The sequence below is a fragment of the Hirundo rustica genome, chromosome 6 (genome assembly GCF_015227805.2).
Source record: "Hirundo rustica isolate bHirRus1 chromosome 6, bHirRus1.pri.v3, whole genome shotgun sequence".
Classification (NCBI taxonomy): domain Eukaryota; kingdom Metazoa; phylum Chordata; class Aves; order Passeriformes; family Hirundinidae; genus Hirundo; species Hirundo rustica.
In genome coordinates, this window is record NC_053455.1 from 42,677,467 (window position 1) to 42,698,531 (window position 21,065).

Consider the following 21,065-nt stretch of genomic DNA (forward strand, 5'->3'; position numbering starts at 1 on the left):
AAGCAATGAGCAGTTAATTTTTTTTATTTTCAATGGGACTATTTTGCTTTCCACTGTTGTAAACACATCTTCACCCTTGTTTTTTCAGTAATACAGTGATTTAAAGATCATGTCACTGCATTATTGATTGTTTGTTATGGATTTAAAAAAACAAATAAAATTGGCTACTTTTATTATCTTTCAAAATTGTTATGCTTTAATACAGTTCATAAAATTTCTAGTGTTCTACCAATGTTACCTTTAAGGTTAATTCAAGTTTATTTAAGCAGGAAAAAAATAATCTTTGTCTCTTCTTCCATCTAGTCTCTAGATGGATATGTAATACTTTCTTGATTTGCATCTTTGCATCCGAGATAGTGATTTATTTTTCTTTTGTTTTCTTTCTTATGCAATGTATGCATTTAGAAAAGTCATGTGCAACTGATGTATCAGCGGTTATATAATACTCATGGGACCTCACAATATTTGCAAGTATAAATTGGGACCATAAGTCCGCTGTGGATTTGCTGACTTCTTCTGAATTTAATTAAGAGGTAAAGAGGGGTGAATAATTAATAATAATAATAATAATAATATTACAATAAGTGGTTTTAACATTTTACAAAGTAGAAATAATTTTCTGATGAGTGGAATGTTTTCAGGGCAAAGAAACTACTGGGATCAGAAGTGACATATGATCCTTGATCCATGGCCATCTGGACATGGATGTGACTAATGGGAGATGATCTTATAAAACAGTAAACAGAGATTATAGATTATTTTTATCATGTCTGTGTTTTTAGCTCTCTATCCACTTAGTTGTAGAGGTTGAACTTCACTGAGATTGTCAACAAAGCCATTATTCCACTCATTGGTCAATGTGTGTTCATTTTCTGCTGATTGCTGCAGGGATCAATGCAGTGTGTGCCAATCTTTTCCCAGGTTCATTTTCCCAAGGGCAGTTATATGTAATTCTCACAGCATGGTTTAACCCCAGCCAGCAGCCAAGTACCACGGTGCTGCTCACACCCTCCCTCACCACAATGCCACTGTGGGGTGGGAAGAGAATCCCAACAGCGACAATACTTGTTGGCATAAAGACAATTGAATAGATAAAACAAAAATTATGCATGCAATAAACCAAAACAAGGAATTCATTCACCACTTCCTGGGGTTCTACAGCCATAGAGCTTACTTGGGAAGACAAATGCCATCACTCTGATCATGTTCCACACCCAGCCGCTTCCTTCTGCCCTAAGATACTGAGCATGATGCCATACGGTGTGGAATGTCCCTTTGATCAGCTGGGGACAGCTGTCCTGGCTGTGTCCCCTCCCAAATTCGTGTGTACAGCTCCTCACTGGTGGGGTGGGGTAAGGAGCAGAAAAGCATAAATTGGTTGCAAGCTGTTGAAATAATAATTCACACATGGGGAAAATCATGGACAGAGGAGTGATAAAAACTTTCATCTTTCCTTTATGAATATTGTAGTAGATGTGAAGGCTTGTATACTAATTCTTGTTTTATTTTTATTGGTCTGGTAACTTTTATCTTTTTAATTTGTTAATGGTGGTCATATATATGTTTTCACACACTCGGAGGGGAGGTTCTGTTCATAGATGGATCTGGGCAGAGATGGAAGAAATTGCAAATCAGTAGGTTCTCAGGAAAAAAGCAAAACTTCTGTCTTCTATTTAGCTTAGTATGTACCTACAGGCATGCCATTTTGCTGAAATAAGTAAATACTACTTAAAAAAACCCCCAACTTGGGTTTTCCACCAAAAGTGTTTGCTATTATTTTATGATGTGAAGAATGTATTTTAATTGAAATTAATCGCTGGAGGATGAAATTACCTAAAGCAATATTTACAAGTGCCTTGATATACCATTCTGAACTGCATATAATGAAATATATCAAATTATACTGAACATAAAAAGAACACCATGGCAACTCTCTGTTTAATGCTGCATGTTAAAGGATCCTAGAGAAGATAAGATATATTGGCTCTATCCAGTTAGAAACCTCTGTTTGGATCAAAGGTTTTTGAGAAAATTGACATTTAGACTGATGTTTGCTTGATCTATGCTATTTCTAGTACGTATGAATTAATTTTACTAGAAAATATCAAGAACTAAATCTGTAAACCTGCAAAGAACAATAAGAAATATATATTTCTGTAAAAATTTAGGTTATAGGTTTTCAGGTGTTTTTTTGTTTGCTTGCTTGCTTCATTTTTCTTTTCAGTTGTATTTGACTAATAATGATGGAATAGTTTATTTTGACTTTCTCAGAGATAAGAACCTGTCTTACATTCATAAATTGCAGTATGTGTATCAGTTTGTCTTTAATTCTGAGCACACAGTAAGGAAGGGAAAATAAGATACTTTTTACAATACCATCTTACTATAATAAAGCTCAAATTCTGGTTCCAAGGTATTTGTAAAACATAATATCGATGCCAAAAACTTAAGTTAATCTGATTGTAAGATGTTGCTGTTATAGTTTTAATTTCAAACCAGGAAGAAACACCGATTAATGGGGTGGTTTCACATTTAATAAATTTTGGGTTTAGTACTTACTCTTTCTGTGGGAGAAAGACTAGGAGAAAAACAAAGCAGGGTCAACCTTAAAATTAACAAATAGTTTTATTAACATGCACTAAAAGAATAGAAAAAAAGAAAGTTGGAAAAAAACCTAAAATGGAATGAAACTTCAAAAACACTCTTCCCTCCCCTCACAAACTGTTCACTTTTTTACAAAATAACATAAAGAGATAAAACTTGTAATTTTCAATCAGTTTCACTATTTGACAATAGTCTTTCATCAATTCATTAGGGGAAGAGTATCTTCTAGAGTCATGGATCCCACTGACAGCTTAGAACAGTTCTCTTGTGGGTTTTAAACTGTCACAAGAACAACCACCCGGAGAAAACCTGCCTTTGTGACCCTCCCAGGAGCAGTTTCCCAAGCTGCTTATGGGTCATAGGTCTCAGACTTTGCATACTGGGGTGTCACCTTTTAAAGATGAATAACTCCAAAGCAAAGGATTCTTCACCTCAAGGTACAGAGATAACTTCTCACTTCTTCACTGGTGCAGGGGGCTTCTCATCTTTATCTCTGTTCAAGCATCTTATAGGATATTACTTCGTTCATTACAAACACTTTTGCTCGAATCCACACACAAATGAAAACAACCATTTCCCCAAATGCATATCTTTCCCATGATTGAAAGGAATGACCTAAACATAGAGTTCATTTCCATGGCTCAAATAAGAATAGAACAACCAACTCTTCAACCCTCTGGCCCAATAGTCTTTTCACTCTTGCTCTACTGACTTCATGATGTTTGTTCTTTATGTTCACTCTGTCCTTTCTTACTCTCTCAGAGAAGGGCCAAGCTCTGGAAGCTTCATGTTGCTAAGAAAAAGTTAAATCTGCTCGGAGTCTTTGTCTCTCCCTCTGTAGCTCGTGGTGTTAGATGTTCAAGGCCGCACTGGTGAGGGAGGAAGAACTCACAGAAACATCAGATATCGGAGCACTCAGGCAGTCCGGAATCATAAAAAAAGCCAGGCAGTATCATAAATGCCTTCTCAGCCCACCCCTCAGTGTAAATCGGGGTGGCTTCAGCCCAAATAAAGCCCATAGCTCTTATCAGGAGCCCAGCAGAGATCTCTCCCTGCTCCAGAGAAGTCTGAAGAAAGTAGCTGTTGTAAAGCAGCAACCTCTCCTTCCCCGCCCCTTCACCCAGGAGCCGATGGAATCCGGCCAGGTCTCAGGGCAGCTCCCCCCAAAAGCAGGGAGCAGCAGGCCCAGCTCGATGTTACCTGTCTCTCTCTGGCCAAAGGAAAGAAGGAAAAGGACCCACCGACGGGAAATTCACAGGGTTTTATATGGTACTTCCCAAAGTTGCAGCTAACAATTTTCAGTGGTCAGAACAGATGCCAATATTCCAACTAAGTCTCTGATAGGTCTCTGTCTTTTCTAAACCAATTCCGAGGTCCTGACCTGGAGAATTATTCTACATTTTTCTATAACTAAAAAACTAAACTGTATTAACCCATGACAGTTGCTTAGTTATATAGCAATTATTTATATCCTTATATTTCTGAGAATAGGACTGTCCCTTTTTGACCTTAATTACATATGGACTAAAGTTTTTAGATGTCTGTGAATTCTAGGTGTATACCAATAAATTCTGTGATTTATGTTTTTCAGTTGCTGATGAATAAACAAGACCTTTTTTCTAACAATGTAAATGCAAAATTTTTCTTGTTTAGCAAATTTTAATTTTCTAATTAAAGCTAAATCCTGTCCTGTCTTGATAAATTAAATAATTGAAATTTGCCAGTCATGGTGTGGAAAATAGTTGCACTATCTGCATACATAAATAGTAGTTATGATATGATTATTCCCTGTGTCCATAGGTTGGTTTTCCTCTTTGTGGTAAGGCAATTCTATAATAACTTTCCTAACTGAGTAGCATCTTTCACTGGGTATATGAAGATGACTTAAGTCCAGATACAATTTGTGCTGAAACCCTGTAATGACTCATAGCTTCAGTTCTTTCAGTGTAAACGCCAGTGTAGACATTCATGTTTCAGAATGTGTCATATCTTGATTTAGTTTAAGCCAGCTAAAAATTACTTAAATCAATATAATGCAGTGTTAAAGTTAGCAGTGTTTACACAGAAGCTTAAAATATCAGTAGTATTTACTCTGAAACTTCATGCAAACTGTATACAGAAGACATCATTTAAAAGCTTTACAACCAGCAAAAACTTCTACTGCACTTTCCCATTTCCCAGTCTATCTCAAACCAATCGCACCTCAAGCTGTTTCTGTTACATTTAGGAGTTGAAGGAACACATTTGAACACAATGTGAGAAGACTTTCCTCTCTGGAAACCTTTTGTGCCTGGGAGAGGGCACTCTGAATCAGCTGGTGGTGCTCCTTCACAGTTTTGTTTTGAACCGTGCAGCTTCCTTTGCAAAGATGAGGGGGAGGCTCTCCTCCTGTTATCTTTTGAAAGCGAAGCCATCCTGGGCCGTGATTGAATATCCCCATAATTAAATATAACCATTTTCACCCCATTTTGCAACATGTGCAATCTTTCACACCTGCGTGAGGTGGTTATAAAACTTTTCTGTTTTGCTTGCCACGTGCCTCGTGTAGTTTTAATTCTGCACAAGTATTATTGAGTCCGTTCAAAGCCAGACACCAGCAAATGGGTTGAAAAAGGTGGTTCATGGCAGTGAAAGTTATTTTCTGTTGTGTTGCTCGCACTTTTAAATTTGTTAAGAATGGAGAAATAGAGAAGTTTTTATGGAGGAGGGAAATGAAATTATCATTTGGAGTGGAGAAATACCCCATCAAAAGAAATGTCTGTTTAAAGCAAAGATGGAATAAGACAGTATCTTTATAAAAAGTGGCTAAACTGTGACCTACTCCCTATGCAGTGGCAAAGAAATGGTTTATCAACCTGTCATTAATTAATCCATTTTACATGGCTGTAAACTGTATCTCCAAAAGCTCTATGGTCGTTCATGCATGCAAGAATTTTTCTGTGATACATGAATGTTTTTCAAGAAAGAAAGCAATAATCCTTTTTCAAAACATTATGGCTGAGTTCTTAGTCAATGTACTTCACTGGGTGTCCCAGAAGTCTCTCTCAGAATTGGAGTATCAAAAACATTTTAATTTATTTTCCCTAGGCCATTAGTAAGAGAAATAGATGTCCACATTGTTTGTTACATTCAGACTGTGCCAACAAATTGTAGGATTTATTGGCTTAGTAGGAACAATTGACTCACTTCCATAAAATCCCAAGTATAAATCCAACCAAGACTTCTACAATGTGGTATGTTGACTTATCTATTTGGGAGTCAGATTCTTTTCAGCATGGAACCATCATGAAACAAGCGAATAGCCCTGAATGAGGTACTGAAAGTTTACATCCTTTAGAAAGTTGTGATAGCTATATGAGCTTACAGATTTTTTTTTTTTTTTTTTTTTTTTCTCCCACATCATTATGCAATGAGAAAGAGAATCCAAACAACTTAGTCTTAGGTCATCACTCATCAGGGAACACTATGGGTTTTCCTAATTTACATATTTGTAATGTGAAATAATTTGACCTTGCAATTTCTGTGAGGGAGGAGAAGGACTGTGAAAGTAAGGCTTTATTTAAATACAATATGGTGAGAGAATTTGTCCTTTCATAACAATGCAATCTTTGCTGTGGAAACAGAGAAATCACATCAGACTGAGAAATAGTATTTTTAAAAGAGAAAATGGAGTGTACTGATATGTACACTGACAAACTATCAGAAAGCAAAACCTAATTATAATTTGAAATTAAAGGGTCACTTTAATTAGAGGCAATTAGAGGCACTAGCAGGTTGCTGAAATATAGTAGAATAGAAGAGACTAGATGTGGCTCTTGGTGCCATGATTTAGTTGAGGTTCGTGTTGGGTTGGACTTGATGATCTTGGAGGTCTCTTCCAACCTAATGATTCTGTGATTCTGTAATATTTAAACAACAAATACTCTGCTACTAGTAGATGAAAGATCAGTCTTTTTCTTCAGTAGCCACTGTATGTTAGGAAAATGATGAGGAAATAGGAATCTCTGATGTTAGAGGCAGGGTGAGAAACAAATAAACTGATGCTTACTTTAGCACATCCTCAAAATATTACATGCTTTTTAGACCTTGTATTAGATGGTCTTCACAGACTCCTTCCAACCTCTAAGATTCTTAGTGATTCCCAAACACAGAATGAAAATGTTCAGTAACAAATCATAATGTGTAATTGTAGTTATACTCCAGGCAGTTCCTCAGTGGCAATTATAGCATAATACAGTACTTGTTTAACAATAGAAGGATTATTGATTACTGCTGTTATTACTTTTATTATGAGAACATGTCTGAGGTTGTCATCAGTTATATGCATTTTATGAATAGTTCTGTCTATTGTTTACACATACAAATATAAAGTATACAGTGAATTACTATTGTCATTTTACAGATTGAAAACATAGGCCAAAAGATAAAATCCTTATGCTCAGTGCTTTTCTCCGAATAATGCCCATTTCTACTCTTGCTGACCCACTTTAAACATATGGGTAAATTAGAAACAGAAACTCTGCAGTCTGAGTCCCTCTGTCACCAGTACTTGTTCCAACATCCGTTTCCCTGAATTGTGTTTGAAGTCTGTGGTTGTTGAAATAACTCAGCAAACTACTGGCAAAGTTGGATTAATATTAGGTGCTAATTGATTTTGTGCTATATTAAAAAATACAAAACAGATCAAGAAATTTTTTTTATTAAAGAGTTAGTTACCTTAACAGTTTGTTATGAGGTAGTTGTTACATGTGATTATGGAGTAATCTATAATGTTCACTGCCTCTTTACAAAGAAGGAAAGTATGTGATCTAGTTTGCAGACTTGAATGTCATCTGATCCCTTAATCTACTGTTGCCAAAGATAACATGGCATCCTTGGGAAAGATAAACTACTGATGGCAGATGAAATATTTGAGGTTAATTTAAAATCTAGTAATTTTTAATTTGTAATAGTTGATAGGTACCTCCTGACAACCTGTTTTTTGACAGAGTGGTTCTCATTGTTCTAATGGAATTATGCCAAATTCTGATCTTGCAGCACAAGAGAAAAAAAATGACTTTCTACTATGAAGTTTTCAAATGATCCTGGTGATTAAGTTTCAGAACAGCTGTGGTTTTTTTAGTTTTCCCTTATATAATAGTAAATTAGGCTGTGGTATAATCTGTGACTGTGAATGTCTGATGGGTTTTTCTCTCTTGTGTCTATTTTTGTCCCCTGATTATTCTAATTTATTATGGAAGATGAATAATATATCAGTGGTGTAGGTGTATGTATAAAGCTTTTTTCCCCCCTTCTTTAAGAGTAACACCTTTTTACTTTTATATTCTATTTCCTATATATTGTATTATTATATTTTTTTGTATAAGATTCAGTATGTTTCTATTTCTATTCTATATTTCATATATATGGAAAAAAAAAAATTAACCTCTGTGCCCAAATAAAAATTCTTTCTGATGATAAGAGACTATTAGACCCCTCCATTTAAGTTTTAAATAATGATTTTGCTTTTCTAGGTACTGCAGCTAATCTTTCTTATATACATATAAAACAGTCAACAGAGACAATTTACAGTTAATTAATAAACCCACTGGATCACAATAAGCTAATAAAAACAAGTGATAATATGTCTTTGGGATAGTGTGGTTTGTCTCTCTCACGGAGCCCTCCGGCTCCGTTCTCACCCCGGCTAGCTCGAGAGACAAACCACAGTTCACAGGAGTTTCCTCAGAGTCCCAAAACCCAGGAGCAGCCGAGAACCTTTCCCTTAGCAGAGAGAGCGAGACCCCATCGATGGCAAAGGAAGGTCTCCACTTCATCCGAGGGTGAAACCAGGGCTTTATTCATTTTTTCTTCTGTGCTCCTGCTCCATCCTGGGTCAGGAGCCTCATCTCACTGCCCGAACCAAGAGTGCGAGGGCCATGTGGTGTGGGACTTATATCCAGGGGAGGGGCTCTGGGAGGGGACAAGCCACTACCCATTCAGGGACAAGATGGGAGTAGAACAGAGTTGGATTACATTCCAGGAAGGGAACCATGTGGGAGGTGGGCTGGTGGAAGGGCAGGGATAAACTTCGGGATGTTACATTTTCCAGGGGAACAGGAAAATTATAAAACCCAACGTAAAAATGAAATACAATATGAAGCCAAATAACACACAGCAACATGATAGAAAATCACTTGTAAGAGAAAACGAGGTAGAAGTGTTCAAAACATTTGTTTCCACACTGCCTTTTAAGTAGATACATCAATTTTAGTAATACAGAAGTATTATTTATGTAACAAGTATGATACATGGGAGAAACTTCAAATATTATAATATCTCAAATTAAGGAATGTTACTGTATTTTTATCCCTCACTTTTCCTTCACTCATTGCATCTGAATGCAGAAGAAATGAGTCCTCTGGTATTTGAGTGATTTCATATTTTCTGTGGAAGTGTTTGATGTTTAGCATGAACTTGTCAGGTATGTCTGTGATCTGTTGATTAATTACAGATCACCCTAGTCACTAACAGATTTTTTTTTTTTTTTTTTTTTTTTTTACTTCAAAGGAAAAATTACATTTCCAGGTATTTGAATAGCTACATTGTGCAAAATTAATATAGTACATAGCTGCCTTAGAATTTTGTTTTCCTTGGCACAGTAACTACTACTATAAAGCAATAGTTACTATAGCTACTATAAAGTAGCTCCAGATTAATAAAATATATAAGTAACCATTACTGACTGTCACACATATATAAAACTGCAATGGAATCAGAATGATGAAAACCTTGTCCTAGGGGATAAAAAAAACCCCAAACTGTTCAGATCTGCAGCTAGTAGGGAAGATTTATGTGTGTCATGGTGATGATACCAGGCATTTAATTCCTGCCAGAGACAGTGTGTGCACAGAGAATTCCCAAGTTCTCAGGTGTTCCCTAGCATTATACATTCGGCCTTGAATGTACAGCTCTCCTGCCGAATACTGTAAAATGCTATAAAGATTGGATATACCCAACCCACAATAAAATAACTAGCTGCATTTCAATGTGTGCTGTTAAGAAAAGAATAGTGACTTTTCTTTGCCATTGAGTTCTGGTGTGAATTAGCAAATATTTGTCTGGTAAGTGGGATAATGAGTGTAGCATTGACTGCCCACTTTGTGGTGTCTCAAGAACAGGTTCCACATTATTATTAAAATTATTGTTGATTAAGAGAAGCAGAACAGAATCATAACTCCTAGTCAAAACTAGATGATTTCTCTTTCATTGTCTTTGTTTATGGGTTGTATGTTTTAGGTGGTTCGCCTAAGAAATTTCAACTGCTTGAACTTTAGAGGTGTTTCTGTTTCATAATTATTCACCAGATTTTTATGTTCATAATGAAGCACATGATAATCTCATGTTCTGCTAGTATGAGAGACACCACACCACAAAATGTCTTTTCTCCCCCCTCAAAATGCACAGGTTGCCAGAAAAACAGGAATGTGCAGTGGAGGTTATTAATACGAACATATCCTAAGACACAGCGTACCTTTTGTGAAAATAAATACACAACACTTTGACATGAAGGACAATTAACAGTGCCATGAATTACTGAGGACAGGTAAACTGAAAATTACTTTCCTTCCATTCTTTCATTCCTTAATATTGTGTGTCTGTTAAGGCCTGCTGTTACCTTTTGTCCAAACTTTGTTCTTGCCTGTTCATTTATAACTTTTCCCTTATTCACACAAGGTTTTATAAGGAAAAAAATGTATAAATGGGTGATTGGTGATCAGTGTTTGCGACAGATCTCAAAGTGACTTTTAAGTTTGTAACTGTAGCTCCTGCACTGATAGCAGACACAAATTATAGGGAATGAATTTGTTGTGACTCATCTGTGTCAGTCTTGTAGTCATTTGTTTGTGCTTAATGTATAAAATAGAGCTAAGCATTAATCATTACCAGTCAGAGAAGTCTGCATGCAGTCCAAGGGATTTGGGATGTAATAAGGAGAGAGCTTTTTATTAGAACATTAGTGTATGTTGACTGAGCACAGTCCTTTACTATGTATTTGTACAGAGGAATACTGAATCATGAGAGAAATTTAGGGTACAGAACATCTTTCAATCCGGTTTTTCACTTTGTTGTCTTTTTTTGTGCAGCCATGATTGTGAAAAGGGAATTCTGATGGCTACTAGCACTGGAATGGGAATTTTACATTTTCATTTTTCATATAGTAAATAGATTTTTGGAGGTTAAGAATCAGTTTTGATTTTTCTTTTTTTCCTTGTATTAGCACTTTTTGAGGCTTTATCCTACACATGAATGTGCTGTTTAAGTGAGAATTATTTTGTGTTTTGAGTTCCATAACCATCCAGACTTAAAAGCCTTCATGATTCAACATCAATCCTAAAAAAATTAGAAATAATGATATTATAAGAATATCAGTATTTTTTCAATTCTCTTTCTTTCCCCCCAAAGAAAGACAATCTGTATAAATCAAAAAAGAACATTGTTCTCTTCTAAAGAATAATTAATTTTCTTTTTAGTATTTTAAAATGTATGGAAAATCATTTTCCTGAAGTGCAATTTTTAGTATGCCTTCTAGTGGAATGTTAGTATCTTTTCTAATAACACTACCAGAAATTAATGGGCAGTGGTGACTGTCATGTTTTGGAGACTACTGAGAGGTGGTTTTGAAAAGATTTTGGTGTGTTTGGAGAACTTGTAATGATGGTGATGAACTAAATTAGAATTCCTTTTCATTGGTTTGTATTAATTTAAGGGCAAATTTTAAAAATATTGAAACTGTAAATTTTCAAAATGTGAAAGTGTCATGGATGTAGATCTGTCTGAATTGATATTTAGTCCTTTGTTCCCTTCCCTGTAGGAAAAAAAGAGTTAAAGCTATCACAGCACTATAAGTATTTGTTCCATTACTGCCACTTGTCCATGAGAATTCCTATCTCCAATCTGTTTACCATATGCAGGGTGGAATTCTGCTTATTTATTTTTATATTTCTTAGAGCTTCAGGGTTTTGTTGTTTGGTGGGTATTTTTGGTTGACTGGTTGGTTTTGGTTTTTCTGTTTTGGTGGGCTTATTTTTTTATTTTTAATAATATTTGCTGAATAGTCATACCAGGAACTTTTTTATCTACTATATAAAATTACTCAATTCATATGTCTGGTAGTAACACTGTCAGTCTTTTATTTACAGAAATATTTTTTAAAATACATTCTGGGATTGCTTTTTTTGTGCTGCAGAAGAGAACTGTTGTTTATGGATTAAAATTAACATTCCATGAACCTCTGCTTGAAATGTATTGGTTTTTATAATACTTGAGGAAGCACAAGTGGCATATATGGTGTTTATATTATCTAATTACCCATACTGTTATCTTCTGAATAAACTTAGAAATTCCCAGGCTGTGTATTGTGTTTGCACAGTGAGGTTGTGGTAGTTGGAGGGCTGCAGGAGGGGTTTCTGTGGGGAGCTGCCAGAGACCTCCTTTGTGTCTGATGGAGCCCATGCCGTCAGGCTCCAGTATGGACTCACCACTGACCCATCAGCGATGGTGGAAATGCCTCTGAGATAAAATTTTTAAGAAAGGGATAAAAAAATCCCCAAAAACCACACCTGTACAACAGGCAGCAACAGTGACAAGAGAGAATACATGAAGCAAACAGCTCAGCAGACACCAAGGTCAGTGAAGAATGAGAAGGAAGAGATGTTCCAGGCACCAGAGCAGAGATTTCCCTGTGGTAGAGCAGATCCACTTGCCCAGCTGAGGATAGAAGGGCTTCAGGGACAGCTGATATCCAGCCAGGGTCAACACAATGCAGCTTGCCATGATAATGCAGGGATGTATTACAGCAGTAATCCTGGTTTTGTTTTTTTTTTTTTTCTCTCCCCATCTCAAATAGTAGGTTTGCAGATTCTACAGGATCAGCCAAACTTATTATCTAATACTGGACATAAATTCCAAAAGCCTCTAGCATTTAAAACACTGTGCACTAAATACATTTGTTATGATATTGCCATTTTTTTCCATGGGTGCCTTAGCTTTAAATAATGTCTGTGTTTAAACATACTTTATTGTGATGGACACAGAAATTGGAATTTATGGCAGATTTTAATGTAAATAAATCAGGTACATTATGTGTACTGTAGGAACAATTCCTTATAAAAATCTTAAAAGTAACAAGCAACTTTATCTTCTTCAGCTGGTGTAACTTGAAGAATAAGTTACAAGGCGATAAACTTGAAAATAAATTACAAGAAGATAAACTCAAAAATTTTCCTATCTTTTGAACAGCAATGGGCATATGTAAAACTAATTTCCTTTCTGAATGACTTGGCTTATCTACAATTTATTTACAATGGACCAAATCTTTTTAAATATGTCTCAGGATGCCCTTAGGCTCAGCTATGCCTTCCATCACTTAGGAGATAAATAGAAGTACCTTAGTAATTGTGTTGTTATGGGTCAAATTTCAGAATGCAGCTCAAAGTCTTGACAACTAACCTTTATTGAGGGAAGAGAAGGCAAACATTCCAAATAATGGCTGCTATAACCCATCAACAGATGATGTATCAATAGCATTTATATTCAAAATTTCATACTCATATTGGGTAATTAATTGGACCTGATGAAGCTTTGTCCTCTCACAGTTTGTCATCTGCATCAGCAAAATTTCCTTGGAGCTTTTCCCCAGGAAAAGAATGAGAACCAATGCACTGTCAAAAAAGCAGATACAATGCTTCAAGGTTCTGCAGGCTTCATGTTAAAAAAAGCAATTGAAAATAATGGCTCAATACTTTGCAACTTTGTGACTTTGTAATCCAGATTGTATAGCCCTCAAAATCCTCTGTGAGAAAGTATGAAAAATATTGTCAATATTTAGGCTTTAATGTCCTCCAAAGGATCAGATTGACCATCAATGTACTATACTTAAAGACTGATGCTTGAAAAATCTGTGAAATGGTAGCCTTGCAATCATAAATTCATATATCCTCAACTTGGAGATTAGTCCTTCCTGCATAAGGTTTTCTGACTGCCTGAATTTCAAAGCAACAGCTATTTTAGGAACAGCTTCTATTCTTAGGTGAGAAATGTTAAAAACTTCAGTATTAATGGTTACTGGTACTCTTAACATTCTCATACTTAGAAGAAGGAAGAAACTAATTACTGTGTGACCAAAGGGAAAGGGCAAAAATAGTAAAAGTACAGAAGTCCAAATGTCAAAAGCAAAAAGCTAAAGCAAATATATTTTAAAATATTTGAAACACTTTTGTGTCACCTTATGTGACATTCAAGAGGAATATTATTCCAGTTGTTATTCCAGAATGTGAACAACTGGCTGAAAGTGCTCAGTTAGCCCTCAAAGAACTGACCTGACATCAGCAGGTGAAGGTATTTTGGAAAATAATATAAATTCTTGCAGCTAGTAGCTGATGACACCTGCTTCTTACTGTTCATCTGCAGAAAGGTGAACCTACTTTCTACTCGGGGACTGGCTCACTGCTTCTGCTGGCACATTTCACTGACGTGACTGTGGGATTATGTTCTCTTGAACACTTTTCTAGTAGCATTTAAGAACAGTAAAACTTTATCCCAGTCCACAGGACAGCCTATATTTGTGATTAAAGCTTTTCCCATGGGTTTTCCTCCTTTTTAGAGGTATCATTTGCCATTGAATCCATGTCTCTCAGCATGGTTTAAAAATCTCTAGAAAACTTGGGCTGTATGTGAATTATAATGGAATGTGAAAGCAGAGGAATTCTGAAATGTTCCAGGGTATTTGAATTTTTAACTTATTTTTAATTAATAATTGGGCTATTATAACTGTATTTAAAAGATAACAGAAATGCCTCTGAATATGTAAAAATATGTTGAATTATGGATAGTCTTGTAAATAGTAAAATTAATTATTTTGGAAGAAAATAATTAGAGTGATGGAAATATTATAAGCACCAGTGTTTTATATCCATCTTCTTTTCTTTATATTGTATTTTTAATGTCGTCAAAGAGGGCATTTTCACTAGTGAAAACTGAACACAATTCCAGTTGAAATACACGAGGATCATGTTTCTCGTTTCTTAGAATGTCTAAAATATTTAGCATATATCTGTGCGTATTCTGTGTTCCCTGAGGCAAATGAAGTGTGTGGCCAGCTCTACTTGGGATTCAAGGTGTGGACTGTATTTCCTGGACTATTCTACGCACTACACTGCCTGTGTTGTGAGAGTAACTTTGGGACTTAAATGACCATTCCTCTTCACTCTTCCTGTTGCCATCCCAGGTAGTTTTCATGTGAAGCTATGTCATTATGTTGCTGATCAAACATTGCACTTAAAATCTCCTACAGTCTAAATTCCCTGTGGAAGGACATGACACTTATTATTGAAGACTCCTCTCAAGTGTCTATTCGCCAGGAAACAAATAACATTGCTTAGGAAATTATCATGCTTAGGAAATGCTAAAGCTACTGAAGTCACTGATACAAGTTTAGAACTTTTACCGGTCTTAATAATATCCCATTTCTTTAATCCACAACTCCTTCACCACAGTTTAAAAAAACAAACCAAACCAATAAGAAGATAGCCATGTGATTCACCCTAGATAGGATAACAGAAACCATCTTGGACTGTAACAATTAAGTAACAAAATAATCTTATGACTTTTGTTTCTTTTATTGGTCTGAATATTGTTGTTTTACATCTTGAGATCCATACCATTTGAATGGATAACTTCTTTCTCTTTCCTACATACATCTCTTATATTCCTTCTTTCCTTTTTTTTTTTTTTATTTTTACCCATGACCCTTCATATTTCCAATGCTGCAAAATTATGAGATACCAAAATTTAGAGACTCAGGAGTGAAAATTTCCCACATCACAGGAGTGAAGATTACTGAAAAAATATAAAGAATATGAGTCTCTGTCATGGCTTATGAGACAGTATCATAGACTGTGAAGGTGAATTAATGAGCAAAGTGGAGAGTATGAGGGAAGATCAAAGTTTATGGTTAAGTGCATTATCATGGGAACATCACACAAAATGGTATATGATCAAGTGATTAGTTGCAAGGCTAGAAAGGTCTTTAAAATATTATCTTCTGCTGTCTTGATTCACATATCTGGCTTCATGTATGCGATTTAATGAAAATTAAGTGCTTTTAAATTACTGATACTGACAGGTCTCTGTATTTTATATAAGTTATTGTGTGTTTAATTTATATAAGTTATTGTGTGTTTAACTGTACATTAGAAGTCCTCATTTAATTGAAACAATAGGAATTAATATGGAATAAAAGAAGCATATTTTTCAGTGAACAGTAGAAAATAGGTGTAAAATTCTTTGAGTTGTATATGAGAACCCCCTGAGCAAGGCTGACATATGGCTGGTGGTATCCTGTAGGGAACCATAGAATGCAAGGCGGTAATAATGATTCTTCTTAGAAAATAAAGGTCACAAGTGATTGCAAGTGCCAAGAAAGCATCAGGGAATTTTTTTAGAGCCTACTGGGTCAGTAAAACCTCAGTAGGCTCATGTATTTCTTTAACTGTAAAAAAAACCCAATTCAGTTTGGATCTGGGAATGTAAGAGCTTGTGAGTGATGTAGAGAAAAAAACTTCTTTCTACCCTGAGCCAACGCCTATTTCTTCTAGGGGGATATATTAGTTTTAGGAGAGTGTGCTTTGGAGCCATTGACCTGATTTCCAGTTCTGTTGATTTCCTGAAAATCCAGTCAGTGGAAGCTAAGGCAGTAAGCATTTCAGGAAATCGGTTCCTATAGTTTTATATATGGATACTGTTATGGATAAATAAAATATATTTCTGTATATTTCATTTACTATATAAAAGCATATTTCAAATTAATGTTCTGAAGTGACCAGAAACTCAGTTTTTTCCTTCTATATTACTCTATTCATGTCATATAATGAATTATGAAAAATAATGGATTGTGGGGCTTTTTGGTTTTTTTGTTTGTGTTTTTTCGTTTTAATGGTAGTGGTGATAACTCCAGCTTCTGAATGATGGATATTCATATGGCAAAAGTTATTTTTGTCAACAAATTACCTCAAAGTGCAAATGGCATGACTTTTAGGACTATGTTCAGAAGCAGGGAATAGAAATTAAGTCATGTTATTGATGCAACTGGATAAGTGTTAAGGCATGTAAGCAGAAGAAAGTATATCAGGAGTTAGGATGACTATTAACTATTTTGCACATGGAGAAATCCAGATTTTCAATTATGTCTTTGTGATCTAACAGTTACTGGCCCACTTGTTTCTCGGTTGTATTTGACTTCAGAAGTATATATTAATTTATGTGTAACCCATGCAACTATATAAAGAAATATGAAAACATTTGTGATATGCTGAGATTTATGGAAAGAAAATAGTTTGAAGACTGCATGTAATGATAATTCTGGCAATTTATTTGATTAGCCTTACTAGCCTTTATTTGGAATTCAGTTACTGTATTGTGCTACTCTATCAAACTTCTGCTTGTTTGTATTTGGAAAAAAAATTGCCCCTACCTTACCAAATATAATACAGTGCATTTGAAAATACAACTATTTTTTCATTAGTGTGAAGTTGCCTCCTGTTTGTTTCTTTTTTGGCTCATTCAGGTTTTCCTCCCAGACCAACCTTTACATTTTCGGTGAATTTGTCACAAATTTCTTTATAGCTGACTTCTTCAAAAGTTCTCTTTACAGCTTTTTTTTTCATGGGACATGGAATGGTTTTCTTTGATGTGCAGACTGCTGGTGGACAGAGGTCCATTGTCCTTTAGATTGGTAGCTTCCTGTGCTTTGGCTGCTCTGTTGCTGTGTTACTGTTCCTCAGCATTTACTGTCCAGTTCATCTGTATTTATAAAATGTTAGCATGATGCAGCTTGTATCTGCACCTGAAGTACAGGAACAACATCTTACCATGGTTGTTACCAGGATTAGTATCATTGTTCGTCATTCACTGCTGATAGAGATTTTTGTGTTTCTAATTTTTTTATAAACTGCATTGATTTGGGAAATTTGATGACTTATGACAGATAAGCTTGTTAATACCTTTGTTTCAAAACTCAGTCTCTTTTTATATGGTTTAACTTACTTTAACTTGAATTCACTAAACTACAGTTTAACTATCCAGTGTAATCCATCAGGCTTTATGATGGATTTTTTCACTATGGGACTCATTTATGAAAGTTACAGGTTTGCATTTTTTAGACATATGGCTAACAGCAACAAATTGAATTTAAAAATAACAAATTACTGATTTGAATTATGTGAAATGTATATGCCTGGAAAAATACTGAACTCTAAAAAAATATTTTAGTAATCTATTTGTTCTGTTTCCAGATGTAAGATTTTAATCCACTACATTTTTTATGTCTAAATAATCTGTATGAGATTACTTGAGAAATACTCTTGTATTTCGTGCTAATATCAAAATACAGTGCTTTATTATATTTTAGTATTATTATTAATCTGTCTCTTCCTATTTCTTGACAAATGAGAGCTTGCTCAGTACGGTTAGGATTCTTTGTTAGCAATAGTGGATAGCATTAGATAAATCTATGTTTCTCTAGCAAATGTATTAATAGGAAACTCTTAGATTCTTATAGCCTTACAGATTTGGGGCATAAGAACTTTGGTTTTGTAAAAACCTGTGTAAAATAAATAAGGAAATTAAAACCATAGTGTTTGCTGTAGTGCTTTTTCTGGATTACTGCCAATACTACTGGTAAAATCACTCATGAGATTATTCCACCAATTATACAGAGCTATAGATCTAGCAAAGTGAATACCTTATATATCAAAACAATAAAAAACTAAAATAGCAGAGTGGAGAAAAGAGTGAAGGAAAGTAATTTCACTGTGGTTTTGTGAAAAGCAGCACTGTATTCACTCACATTTCATCATATGGCATCCAGCTCCTCACTCTCTGTCCTCCACAACAGATGTATGAGGTGTATAAAGACAGTGTGTGGACCTAGTTCAAGCCAGTATCCTTTAATTATTATCTTTTTAGTGCTCTGAGGAATTGCCCTCTCATTGAATTAGGCTACCTTCAATCCTTTAGCCTCCGGTGATACAAGGAAATAAAGATTGCCTGCAAAACTGAGTCTAATTAGTGGGAGGCTGTGTGCAGCTTTTTAACATTAGAACTCCTTTCAGAGTAATGAGCAAGTGGGATCTTGGGGAGAAATTCATGCTTTTGTTCAGCTTTTGCATTTGCATGCTCTTATGCTCTTTTTTGTTAGATACATAAAAATTTAATAGATGTAAATTAAGGATTGGCTTTATGGAACCCTAGCCTTACAAACAACCTGTGCTTCCTATATAATTTTACCAAGCAAGATTTAGGTTCATTACACTCCCCTAAAACAGCAGGCTTTGCTTTTTTTGTTTGTTTGTGTTTTTGTTTGTTTTGGGGGCGTTGTTTTTGTTTTCAATCACAAATGCAGGTTAGATGTCCTATCAAGGGCAAGTTTAGTCCAATGTCACTAGATTTTTATGCAATTCACTGGCGGCTGAAAAGTTCCTATATTTGTAATAACAGGGAATCAGAGTGTTTTAAAGGAAAAGACAAAACATGAGAGGAAGATAACAAAACTCCACGTTTTGTCATAGTGTTGTAATGGCTTTTTGATATCATGCCATCAAAGTGGATCCAAATGCGATGAAGAGGAGTACGAGGGTAGTCACAACTTGTTTGGGGCTGATCAGTGTGTCTGTTTCATTTGCCCGAGGTGTCTTCAGTCCTATTCCCATTCCTATTATTCCAGAGGGAGCTTAGAAGGTTTCTGCCTCCTAGCTTCTCACTGAAGATGTAAAGTATTTTAGACTCATTGTTCCTGTGTACAGATAAAGAAATCGAATCATGATTCCCCCAGAAATCGAATCTAGAAACCCCCAGATTCTGCACACAAGAAAACATAGTTATCTCCCCTCTCTCCAAGGCTGTTCTATAGAAAGATGGACAGGCGATAAGCTTACAGAAGGAAATTTGCTTTAATAGTATAAATTTATGAAATGTTTGCATACATTAAAATTTTCATATTGTTACTGGTTTTTTTTTTAAGTGTGTGGAGGGTAAAATAGTAATGCTTTTTTCTACCTTTAGTTTCCTTTCCATTCAGATATGAGAAGGAGTTTTCATACAGCCAATGTGCTGCTCACTTGTTTTGTGGAGGAAGATAATGGTTACATAAAATGTATGTTTTTTATTTTATTCTACAAAAAGAATCACAAAATTTCTGATCTCAGTACTACCTGTGCCAAAATGTTTCAGTGTCTGAGAGCTGCAAGATGTATACTGCATACCCTAGAAAACTGGCATTAGCAGGGTAGTTCATGGGTGGAGGATCATAACAGCTTCTTAGGGGTTTTCCTCTGAGAGAAAAACACCATTAAATTAGCATAGCTATACAAGAAGAAATAAAATCTTTAGGTGATAGGTAACTACTAATATTTTTTTAAAACTTTCTGGAAAATAGCACAGCTTTCCTGAAGTCAGTAGAGCAGAACAGATTTAAGCCATCTGAAAATCTATTACTTATATTTTAGAAACTATTTTTTTTTTTTTTTTCATTAAGATGTTGGCTTAACCGTCATTTCATTGTACAGATGGGATTGGCATCAAATTTCTGAAGACACTTTCCCTTAAGCAAATGCATGGCAAGTCTGTTTTGATCTTACTGTGCCCATTTAATCATTATTTTTTGCTGCTGTTGCTAAGAATGGTGCCCATTTTAGTTTGACTGCTGATTTTTCTGAACATCAGTCTGCTATGCACTGTGCTGAGATCCACCAAACTTATTTCAAATTACAAGTGAGAACATCCCACCCTTTACTCCTCCACACACTGCTCTTAATATAGGGATTGTATTCACATCAAAGCTGTCAGAATGTTTCTGTGATCTCATTAGCTATACTTATTTCTACCTACAGAATAAATGAATCATCCGCTGAAACAGCACTAAAGACCAACTGCTAAAACTCACATGGCTATAAGTATATCCATGCTGAGGAGAGATATCTTCTCAAGTCTGGAGATCCAAGTTGTTAAAATCATGAGCTCTGCAGACCTAAAAAGGGGTTAAGTAATTTTTTGATATGAATGTGGGTCTAAATACTTTAGCATGGGAAAAAAATATAAATCCAATAACAAGCAGTTTTATAATTTCACATAGCCTTTAAGTAAAACCCTTGTCTGTTTATATAACACTGAAGGAATTGAACCAAAATCATGTCTGTGGGGTTTTTTGATCTGTTTTTATTTATGTAGTTAAAATACAGAGTTTTTTCATTTTACAACTGTGTGAGTTAAATAGATAGGTGGTACCAAACAGAAATTAGCTCAGTTAATTCAATCAATTTAAATCCTTATGTATATAAGCATTCACTGTGGGGGAGTGAAATCCTGAAAAATGAGATAATGAAGAGAAATTGGACATAGAAGCTAGGTGTTAAATAAATGAGGCA

The 21,065-nt window shown here is 35.3% G+C and overlaps 1 protein-coding gene across 3 annotated transcripts in view; it reads left to right on the plus strand.

The window, feature by feature from the left end:
• LRRC4C (leucine rich repeat containing 4C) overlaps window positions 1-21,065 on the plus strand; it is a 508,382-nt gene that overhangs the window by 288,279 nt on the left and 199,038 nt on the right. The window contains exon 5 of one of the 3 annotated variants that reach the window (XM_058421147.1): window positions 10,051-10,189. The exons of the other annotated variants lie outside the window; for them this stretch is intronic. The gene's annotated coding sequence lies outside the window, so the exon portion shown is untranslated. The remainder of the gene's footprint in view (window positions 1-10,050; window positions 10,190-21,065) is intronic. 3 annotated transcript variants of the gene reach the window in all.